Consider the following 10000-nt stretch of genomic DNA (forward strand, 5'->3'; position numbering starts at 1 on the left):
GCCGGGCGGGCACTTAGCGCGCGGAGGCTGGAACCGCGGGGTAGACGTGGTCCCCGGGACGAGGGCCGCCTGGTATCGCCCGCCCGGCCCCCAACCCCCCCCCCCCCCCCCCCCCAACCCCTCCCCCCCCCCGCGGCGGCGTAAATGAAGAGAGGCAGTCGGCATGAAACCTTCTTTTATTAAGTGTTGTTTTAATCGAGCGTCTTTCATTAAAGGTTGTGTTCTGAAGCAGTCTTTTCTTCAACAGCGCTGTTCTCCGGGGAGAAGGTCTGCCGGCATCTCTAGAAATCTCCCCCCGCTCCTGACCGCCTCCCCCCCCGCCCCCGCTGCCGGTTTGCGCGGAGCCCCCCCTTCCCGCCGTTGCCTCTTGCCGCTACCCCCCGCCCCCCCCCGCTGCCGGTTTGCGCGGAGCCCCCCCTTCCCGCCGTTGCCTCTTGCCGCTACCCCCGCCCCCCCCCCGCTGCCGGTTTGCGCGGAGCCCCCCCTTCCCGCCGTTGCCTCTTGCCGCTACCCCCCGCCCCCACCCGCTGCCGGTTTGCGCGGAGCCCCCCCTTCCCGCCGTTGCCTCTTGCCGCTACCCCCCGCCCCCCCCCCCCCGCTGCCGGTTTGCGCGGAGCCCCCCCTTCCCGCCGTTGCCTCTTGCCGCTACCCCCCGCCCCCCCCCCGCTGCCGGTTTGCGCGGAGCCCCCCCTTCCCGCCGTTGCCTCTTGCCGTTACCCCCGCCCCCCCCCCGCTGCCGGTTTGCGCGGAGCCCCCCCGCCTGCCGTTGCCTCTTGCCGCGGCCACCACCGCCCCCCCCACACCCCCCGGCCCCCGTTACCGGTTTGCGCGGAGCCCCCCCTCCCGACGTTGCCTCTTGCCGCTGCTGCCACCCCCAGCTCCCCACACCCCCCGGCTCCCGTTAGCGGTTTGCGCGGAGCCCCCCCTTCCCGCCGTTGCCTCTTGCCGCTACCCCCGCCCCCCCCCCCCGCTGCCGGTTTGCGCGGAGCCCCCCCGCCTGCCGTTGCCTCTTGCCGCGGCCACCACCGCCCCCCCCACACCCCCCGGCCCCCGTTACCGGTTTGCGCGGAGCCCCCCCTCCCGACGTTGCCTCTTGCCGCTGCTGCCACCCCCAGCTCCCCACACCCCCCGGCTCCCGTTACCGCTTTGCACGGAGCCCCCCCGCCCGCCGTTATCTCTTGCCGCTGCCGCGACCCATCTCCCCCCGCCCCGCCGCCGCTAACTGCCCCCCGAAGCCGCTAGCAGCTGGGCACCCCCCGCCAAAGCCGCCGCGGCTTCCCCTTCCCACATTGTCCCCTGGAGGGGGGATCGCGACGCGGGCTGCCGCTTCCCTCCCGGGCTGCCCGGCTGCTCTCTAACCCCTGCGACCGAGGCGGCGCTGTTAGGGCGGCCGTGCCGGTGCCCCTTGCCGCAGCTAGCCTCTCGCCGCTGCCCCTCCCGTCCGTCGTCCCCCGTCCCCAAAAACTTGCTGCTCTCCACGCTGGAGCCTGCACGGGGGAGGTTGCGCTCCGCTCCTCCGGCCCTAAAGCCGCCCTCGCCCGCCCCCCGGCTTGCCGCTTGGCTGGGCTGCCCGCCCGCCCGCTAATCCCCCCAACGCCCCCACCCCAAAAACACCCCAGCCCTACCGCATGCCGCTCCCCCTCTCCCCGCTCTCGCTGACCGCTGCCACCCCCCCCCCACCCCTCCCCCCCGAAACAAACCCCCCAGCCCTACCGCATGCCGCTCCCCCTCTCTCCCTAGCCTGCCCCCCCCGCCGTCGCTTGCTGCTGCCGCCGCCGCCGCCGCCGCCGCCGCCGCCGCCGCCGCCGCCGCCGCCGCCGGGACCCGCCTCGGTCTGGTGGCGCGCGCTCGGAGATCCCCGGCTACCCGTCCGTCCGTCCCTCCCTCCCTCCCGCCCCGCCCCGGGGGAGGGCCCGGGGCAGCGCGGGCAGGCGGGGAGCAAAAAAAGGCGCGGGCGCCAAAAAACGTCGGGGTCCCGGGGTGGCGGAGGGGGGCGGCGGCGGGGGCGGCGGCGGGTACACGGCGCCGGGTCCAGGGCGCCGGGTCCAGCCCGTCCCGGGGCGGGGACAGGTGGTGTCGTCCGTCCCCGCCCCCGTAACCTGCTCTGAAGCATCCGCTTCCCGCCGCGGTTCGCCCTCCACGCCCCCGCCGCACACGCAGCTGCCGCTTCCCGCCGCCTCTGCCCCCCGCCCCGGGATCAACCACCCGCCGGGTCCAGCCGGTCCCGGTCCCGGGAACCTGCTCCCGGGGCCAGCCGGAGCCACGCCCCCTCCTCTGACGCTTCCAGCTGCCGCCTCCCCTCCCACCCCCCAAACTCACACTGGCCCTCGCCGGCCCGCCCACCCGCCTACCTGCTTGCCCGCCGCCGCTGGGTGGCGTGCCGGACACTCTCGCACACAGGTACACAGACAGGGACACAGGGACACAGGCACTCAGGCACACAGGGACACAGGGACACAGGGACACAAGGACACAGGGACACAGGCACTCAGGCACTCAGGCACTCAGGGACACAGGGACACAGGGACACAGGCACTCAGGCACTCAGGGACACAGGGACACAGGGACACAGGGACACAGGCACTCAGGCACACAGGGACACAGGTGGCGGGCCGGAGGCCTCTCTCCACTGTGTGGCAGGGGTCCAAGAGCCACCCCAGCCCAACCCAGAGGGTCTTTTGCACCTCTCTAGAGGCCACCCAGAGACCCCAGGCCGCAGCAGAAGCCTCCCCCGCATGCTCTGCAGGCTTCCGACCCACCCCAGGCCGCAGCAGAAGCCTCCCCCGCATGCTCTGCAGGCTTCCGACCCACCCCAGGCCGCAGCAGAAGCCTCCCCCGCAAGCTCTGCAGGCTTCCGACCCACCCCAGGCCGCAGCAGAAGCCTCTCCCGCACGCTCTGCAGGCTTCTCAGCCACCCCAGGCCGCAGCAGAAGCCTCTCCCGCACGCTCTGCAGGCTTCTCAGCCACCCCAGGCCGCACCAGAAGCCTCCCCCGCACGCTCTGCAGGCTTCTCAGCCACCCCAGGCCGCACCAGAAGCCTCCCCCGCACGCTCTGCAGGCTTCCCACCCACCCCAGGCCGCAGCAGAAGCCTCTCCCGCACGCCCTGCAGGCTTCTCAGCCACCCCAGGCCGCAGCAGAAGCCTCTCCCGCACGCTCTGCAGGCTTCTCAGCCACCCCAGGCCGCAGCAGAAGCCTCTCCCGCACGCTCTGCAGGCTTCTCAGCCACCCCAGGCTGCAGCAGAAGCCTCTCCCGCACGCTCTGCAGGCTTCTCAGCCACCCCAGGCCGCAGCAGAAGCCTCTCCCGCACGCTCTGCAGGCTTCTCAGCCACCCCAGGCCGCAGCAGAAGCCTCTCCCGCACGCTCTGCAGGCTTCTCAGCCACCCCAGGCCGCAGCAGAAGCCTCTCCCGCACGCTCTGCAGGCTTCTCAGCCACCCCAGGCCCCAACAGAAGCCTCTCCCGCACGCTCTGCAGGCTTCCGACCCACCCCAGGCCGCAGCAGAAGCCTCTCCCGCACGCTCTGCAGGCTTCTCAGCCACCCCAGGCCCCAACAGAAGCCTCTCCCGCACGCTCTGCAGGCTTCCGACCCACCCCAGGCCGCAGCAGAAGCCTCTCCCGCACGCTCTGCAGGCTTCCGACCCACCCCAGGCCGCACCAGAAGCCTCCCCCGCACGCTCTGCAGGCTTCCGTCCCACCCCAGGCCGCACCAGAAGCCTCCCCCGCACGCTCTGCAGGCTTCTCAGCCACCCCAGGCCGCACCAGAAGCCTCCCCCGCACGCTCTGCAGGCTTCTCAGCCACCCCAGGCCGCAGCAGAAGCCTCCCCCGCACGCTCTGCAGGCTTCTCAGCCACCCCAGGCCGCACCAGAAGCCTCCCCCGCACGCTCTGCAGGCTTCTCAGCCACCCCAGGCCCCAACAGAAGCCTCTCCCGCACGCTCTGCAGGCTTCCGACCCACCCCAGGCCGCACCAGAAGCCTCCCCCGCATGCTCTGTAGGCTTCTGACCCACCCCAGGCCCCAACAGAAGCCTCCCCCGCACGCTCTGCAGGCTTCTCAGCCACCCCAGGCCGCAGCAGAAGCCTCTCCCGCACGCTCTGCAGGCTTCTCAGCCACCCCAGGCCGCACCAGAAGCCTCTCCCGCACGCTCTGCAGGCTTCTCAGCCACCCCAGGCCGCACCAGAAGCCTCTCCCGCACGCTCTGCAGGCTTCCGACCCACCCCAGGCCGCACCAGAAGCCTCCCCCGCACGCTCTGCAGGCTTCTCCGCCACCACAGGCCGCACCAGAGGATCTTTTGCACCTCTCTGGACGCCACCCAGAGACTCCAGGCCGCACCAGAGGCCCCCCCCCCAACCATGCCAGCCTAGGCCCCGCTGGCAGCCTCCCTTGTCTGCTTTGGAAGGCCTCCCATCCACTCCAGACCTGCCTGGAGGCCTCCCTCGACTGCTCCCGGGGCCCTCGAAGCCACCCTAGGCCTTTCTGGAGGACCTGCTCGACCGCTCGGGCGGCTTCTGACGCACCCTCGGCCATCCGGCGCCCAGCAGCTCCCAGGGCCAGGCACCGGCCTCCCCCTCCGGCCGCCCCTGGGGCCGGGGGTGGCTCGGACTCGGCGCCCCCAACGTGTCGTCCCGTCCCCCCCCGCCCCGCACCGCCGAACATTCGCTGCAGCCGAGGGCTTGCCGCTCGACGCCTACCCCACCCGCCCAGCCCCCCGCTGCGGCCCGGCGCTGCCCCGGCCGCTGCGCCCCGCCTCTCATCGCTCCCCCCACCCGGCAACCGGCCGCCGGGCACGGCAAGTCCCAGGGCAGGGAACAGGTGCTGCCGGGACCCCGTGCTGGCTGCCGGCTTCCCGGGGCTGCCCCGGGCACGGACAGGTCGCCCCCCCGCCCCGGCGAATGTTCACCGAACCGGCTGCCGGCTGCCTTCGAGCACCCCCCGCCCCCCGCCACTATCGTCCCCCCCCGCCCCCCCTCCGCCTCCGCTGCCGCTTCTCCCCGCACCGCCTCCACTGCCTCCCCCCGCCGCCGGCGAACGAGTCGCCGGATCCGTAGGGTGCCGGGAGCCCGAACGGCGAGCGGCTCCGGCTGCTGCCGGGACCGCGGGGATTCGAGCCGGTCCGGCCGCGGCCGGGACCCCGTGCCGGAAGCCGGCATCCCGGGACGGCCCCGGGACGGCCCCGGTCGCCGGCCGGGTGACGTTCAGCGAAGCGGCTGCCGCCAGTCTTTGGGCCTCCCCCGTGCCGGGGCCGCGGGGATTCGAGCCGGTCCGGCCGCGGCCGGGATCCCGGGCCGGACGATGGCTTCCCGGGCCGGTCCCGGTCGCCTCCCGGGTGACGTTCACCGAAGGGGCTGCCGGCTGTCTTCGAGCCCCCCCCCCCCCTCCGCCTCCGCTGCCGCTTCTCCCCGCAACCCCTCCACTGCCTCCCCCCGCCGCCGGCGAACGAGTCGCCGGATCTGTAGGGTGCCGGGAGCCCGAACGGCGAGCGGCTCCGGCTGCTGCCGGGACCGCGGGGATTCGAGCCGCTCCGGCCGCGGCCGGGACCCCGTGCCGGAAGCCGGCATCCCCGGACGGCCCCGGGACGGCCCTGGTCGCCGGCCGGGTGACGTTCACCGAAGCGGCTGCCGGCTGTCTTCGAGCCCCCCCCCCCTCCGCCTCCGCTGCCGCTTCTGCCCGCACCCCCTCCACTGCCTCCCCCCGCCGCCGGCGAACGAGTCGGCGGATCCGTAGGGTGCCGGGAGCCCGAACGGCGAGCGGCTCCGGCTGCTGCCGGGACCGCGGGGATTCGAGCCGGTCCGGCCGCGGCCGGGACCCCGTGCCGGAAGCCGGCATCCCGGGACGGCCCCGGGACGGCCCCGGTCGCCGGCCGGGTGACGTTCAGCGAAGCGGCTGCCGCCAGTCTTTGGGCCTCCCCCGTGCCGGGGCCGCGGGGCTTCGAGCCGGTCCGGCCGCGGCCGGGATCCGGGGCCGGACGATGGCTTCCCGGGCCGGTCCCGGTCGCCTCCCGGGTGACGTTCACCGAAGCGGCTGCCGGCTGTCTTCGAGCCCCCCCCCCCCCTCCGCCTCCGCGGCCGCTTCTGCCCGCACCCCCTCCACTGCCTCCCCCCGCCGCCGGCGAACGAGTCGCCGGATCTGTAGGGTGCCGGGAGCCCGAACGGCGAGCGGCTCCGGCTGCTGCCGGGACCGCGGGGATTCGAGCCGCTCCGGCCGCGGCCGGGACCCCGTGCCGGAAGCCGGCATCCCCGGACAGCCCCGGGACGGCCCCGGTCGCCGGCCGGGTGACGTTCACCGAAGCGGCTGCCGGCTGTCTTCGAGCCCCCCCCCCCTCCGCCTCCGCTGCCGCTTCTGCCCGCACCCCCTCCACTGCCTCCCCCCGCCGCCGGCGAACGAGTCGCCGGATCCGTAGGGTGCCGGGAGCCCGAACGGCGAGCGGCTCCGGCTGCTGCCGGGACCGCGGGGATTCGAGCCGGTCCGGCCGCGGCCGGGACCCCGTGCCGGAAGCCGGCATCCCGGGACGGCCCCGGGACGGCCCCGGTCGCCGGCCGGGTGACGTTCAGCGAAGCGGCTGCCGCCAGTCTTTGGGCCTCCCCCGTGCCGGGGCCGCGGGGCTTCGAGCCGGTCCGGCCGCGGCCGGGATCCGGGGCCGGACGATGGCTTCCCGGGCCGGTCCCGGTCGCCTCCCGGGTGACGTTCACCGAAGCGGCTGCCGGCTGTCTTCGAGCCCCCCCCCCCCTCCGCCTCCGCTGCCGCTTCTCCCCGCACCCCCTCCACTGCCTCCCCCCGCCGCCGGCGAACGAGTCGGCGGATCCATACCGTCCCGAGAGCCCGAGGCGGCGGCACCCAGTGCGGGTCCGGCCGAGGCCGGGACCCCGTGCCTGTCGCAGGCTTCCCGGGACGGCCCCGGAACGGCCGCGGTCGCCGGCCGGGTGACGTTCTCCGAAGCGGCTGACGGCTGTCTTCGAGCCCCCCCCCCCCCTCCGCCTCCGCTGCCGCTTCTCCCCGCCCCCCCTCCACTGCCTCCCCCCGCCGCCGGCGAACGAGTCGCCGGATCTGTAGGGTGCCGGGAGCCCGAACGGCGAGCGGCTCCGGCTGCTGCCGGGACCGCGGGGATTCGAGCCGCTCCGGCCGCGGCCGGGACCCCGTGCCGGAAGCCGGCATCCCCGGACGGCCCCGGGACGGCCCTGGTCGCCGGCCGGGTGACGTTCACCGAAGCGGCTGCCGGCTGTCTTCGAGCCCCCCCCCCCTCCGCCTCCGCTGCCGCTTCTGCCCGCACCCCCTCCACTGCCTCCCCCCGCCGCCGGCGAACGAGTCGCCGGATCCGTAGGGTGCCGGGAGCCCGAACGGCGAGCGGCTCCGGCTGCTGCCGGGACCGCGGGGATTCGAGCCGCTCCGGCCGCGGCCGGGACCCCGTGCCGGATGCCGGCATCCCGGGACGGCCCCGGGACGGCCCCGATCGCCGGCCGGGTGACGTTCAGCGAAGCGGCTGCCGCCAGTCTTTGGGCCTCCCCCGTGCCGGGGCCGCGGGGCTTCGAGTCGGTCCGGCCGCGGCTGGGACCCCGTGCCTGTCGCAGGCTTCCCGGGACGGCCCCGGAACGGCCGCGGTCGCCGGCCGGGTGACGTTCACCGAGGCGACTGCCGGCTGTCTTCGAGCCCCCCCCCCCCCTGCCGGAGCCGCGGGGATACGAGCCGGTCCGGCCGCGGCCGGGACCCCGTGCCGGAAGCCGGCATCCCGGGACGGCCCCGGGACGGCCCCGATCGCCTCCTGGGTGACGTTCACCGAAGCGGCTGCCGGCTGTCTTCGAGCCCCCCCCCCCTCCGCCTCCGCTGCCGCTTCTCCCCGCACCCCCTCCACTGCCTCCCCCCGCCGCCCGCGAACGAGTCGCCGGATCTGTAGGGGGCCGGGAGCCCGAGGCGGCGAGCGGCTCCGGCTGCTGCCGGGACCGCGAGGCTTCGAGCCGGTCCGGCCGCGGCCGGGATCTCGTGCCGAACGTCGTCTTCCCGGGACGGTCCCGGGAGGGCCCCAGTCTCCTCCCGGGTGACGTTCACCGAAGCGGCTGCCGGCTGTCTTCGAGCCCCCACCCCTGCCGTGGCCGCGGGGATTCGCCCCGGTCCGGCAGCTGACGGTTCCCTGTGTCGGACGCCGGCTTCCCGGGACTGCCCCGGGACAGCCCCGGTCGCCTCCCGGGTGACGTTCACCGAAGCTGCTGCCGCCTGTCTTTGTCCCCCCCCCCCCGTGCTCTCCCTCAGGCGGGAGGTAGACGTGCTCTCCCTCGGCGAGTAGACGTGCTCTCCCTCGGCGAGTAGACGTGCTCTCCCTCGGCGAGTAGACGTGCTCTCCCTCGGCGAGTAGACGTGCTCTCCCTCGGCGAGTAGACGTGCTCTCCCTGGGCGAGTAGACGTGCTCTCCCTGGGCGAGTAGACGTGCTCTCCCTGGGCGAGTAGACGTGCTCTCCCTGGGCGAGTAGACGTGCTCTCCCTGGGCGAGTAGACGTGCTCTCCCTGGGCGAGTAGACGTGCTCTCCCTGGGCGAGTAGACGTGCTCTCCCTGGGCGAGTAGACGTGCTCTCCCTGGGCGAGTAGACGTGCTCTCCCTGGGCGAGTAGACGTGCTCTCCCTGGGCGAGTAGACGTGCTCTCCCTGGGCGAGTAGACGTGCTCTCCCTCGGCGAGTAGACGTGCTCTCCCTGGGCGAGTAGACGTGCTCTCCCTCGGCGAGTAGACGTGCTCTCCCTCGGCGAGTAGACGTGCTCTCCCTCGGCGAGTAGACGTGCTCTCCCTGGGCGAGTAGACGTGCTCTCCGCGGAGATAGCGCTTGTCGCCAAGGGGTCGCTGTTGCGCTCTGCCTCCGCCTACGTCATCGTACAAGCCGGCGTGATTTCTGCGACCTGCCGCTGGGCGGAGGTCGGCTGGTTGTGCGCTCGCGGAGCTGACGGCCCTCCAGTTCCGTATATGAGGGAACAAGCGACGCCGAGCACTCCCAGGGCAGCGCTGCCGAGCGGCTGCTCCAAGCCACCCGCCAGGCGGCTGGGCAGGGGTCCGTCTGGCTTCTCGGTGGCTTTCGCCCGGGTCAGAGAGGGGACCCGCGGGGCCGAACAAAGGCGCGGCGGTTTGGAGCGGCCGCTGGCGCACCCTCAGCGGTGTTGGATGGGTTTCGCTCGTCCGTGAGCCGGAGCCCAGCCCGGGCTCGGCAACGAAAGCGGGGAAAAGAAAAAAAGTTGACGAGTGGCTGGCGCCGGCCACTGCCGAAGTGTGGAACCCCCGAAGCGAAGTTTGCCCGGTGGGGCACGGGGGCAGAGAAAGCCGGGGAGACGTGGTGCCGGCGTCGGTCCCACCAAGAATGGAAAGCAAGCCCGTCCAGGCACGGCGAGAGAGAGCCCGGTAAGGGGCAGAGAGAGTTCCCAGCACTGGACCCTCTTCACGGGGGTTCCCCCCCATGGCCAAAGCCGCAGCCCGCGGGGGCACGGCATCTAAGGGAAAAGCCAGCGGCGGTGACTGGCCACTCGTATGCTATGGAGCCCGGCATGGGGGGAGGAGGGCAAGCCGGTGCCCCAGCACGGCTTCCTCCTGGCTCCAGAGGGGCGCCCCGTGATGGAGATGTAACTCGGTGCAGCTTGAGGGAAAATGCAAGCCCACATTTCGGGGAGGCAGAGGTGCCCTGTGAGCCGGTGCGGCCCGGTGCAGCTTGCCCCCCCCCCCATCTCTGGAGGGCGCCCCGTTTGCTCCTCCGGCGTGTTGCCCGCACGCCGAGCCCCGTGCCTGCTGGCTGCTCCCGAGGGCGGTGGCGGGTGCGCGTGGCTGTGTCTGTCCCAGAAGAGCGAGGCCGTGGGGCCTCCGCTGGCTTCCTTTCCTTCTGTCCTTGTTGATCGATGAGGCCTTTCGGGTCGCGTCGGAAAGGGCCCCCGGCCGGCAGGGCAAGGGCGGTCTTCCTTTCCACTTCGCTTCCCGTCGCGTGTGAGGTGTCGTCCTCGTTCCCCCAGCCCCGAGCGGCTCGAGCGGGGGGGAGCCGTG

This window comes from Melanerpes formicivorus, unplaced genomic scaffold, assembly GCF_026170545.1.
Source record: "Melanerpes formicivorus ecotype bairdi unplaced genomic scaffold, bMelFor1.0.p_v2 SCAF_180, whole genome shotgun sequence".
NCBI classification, from domain to species: Eukaryota; Metazoa; Chordata; class Aves; order Piciformes; family Picidae; genus Melanerpes; species Melanerpes formicivorus.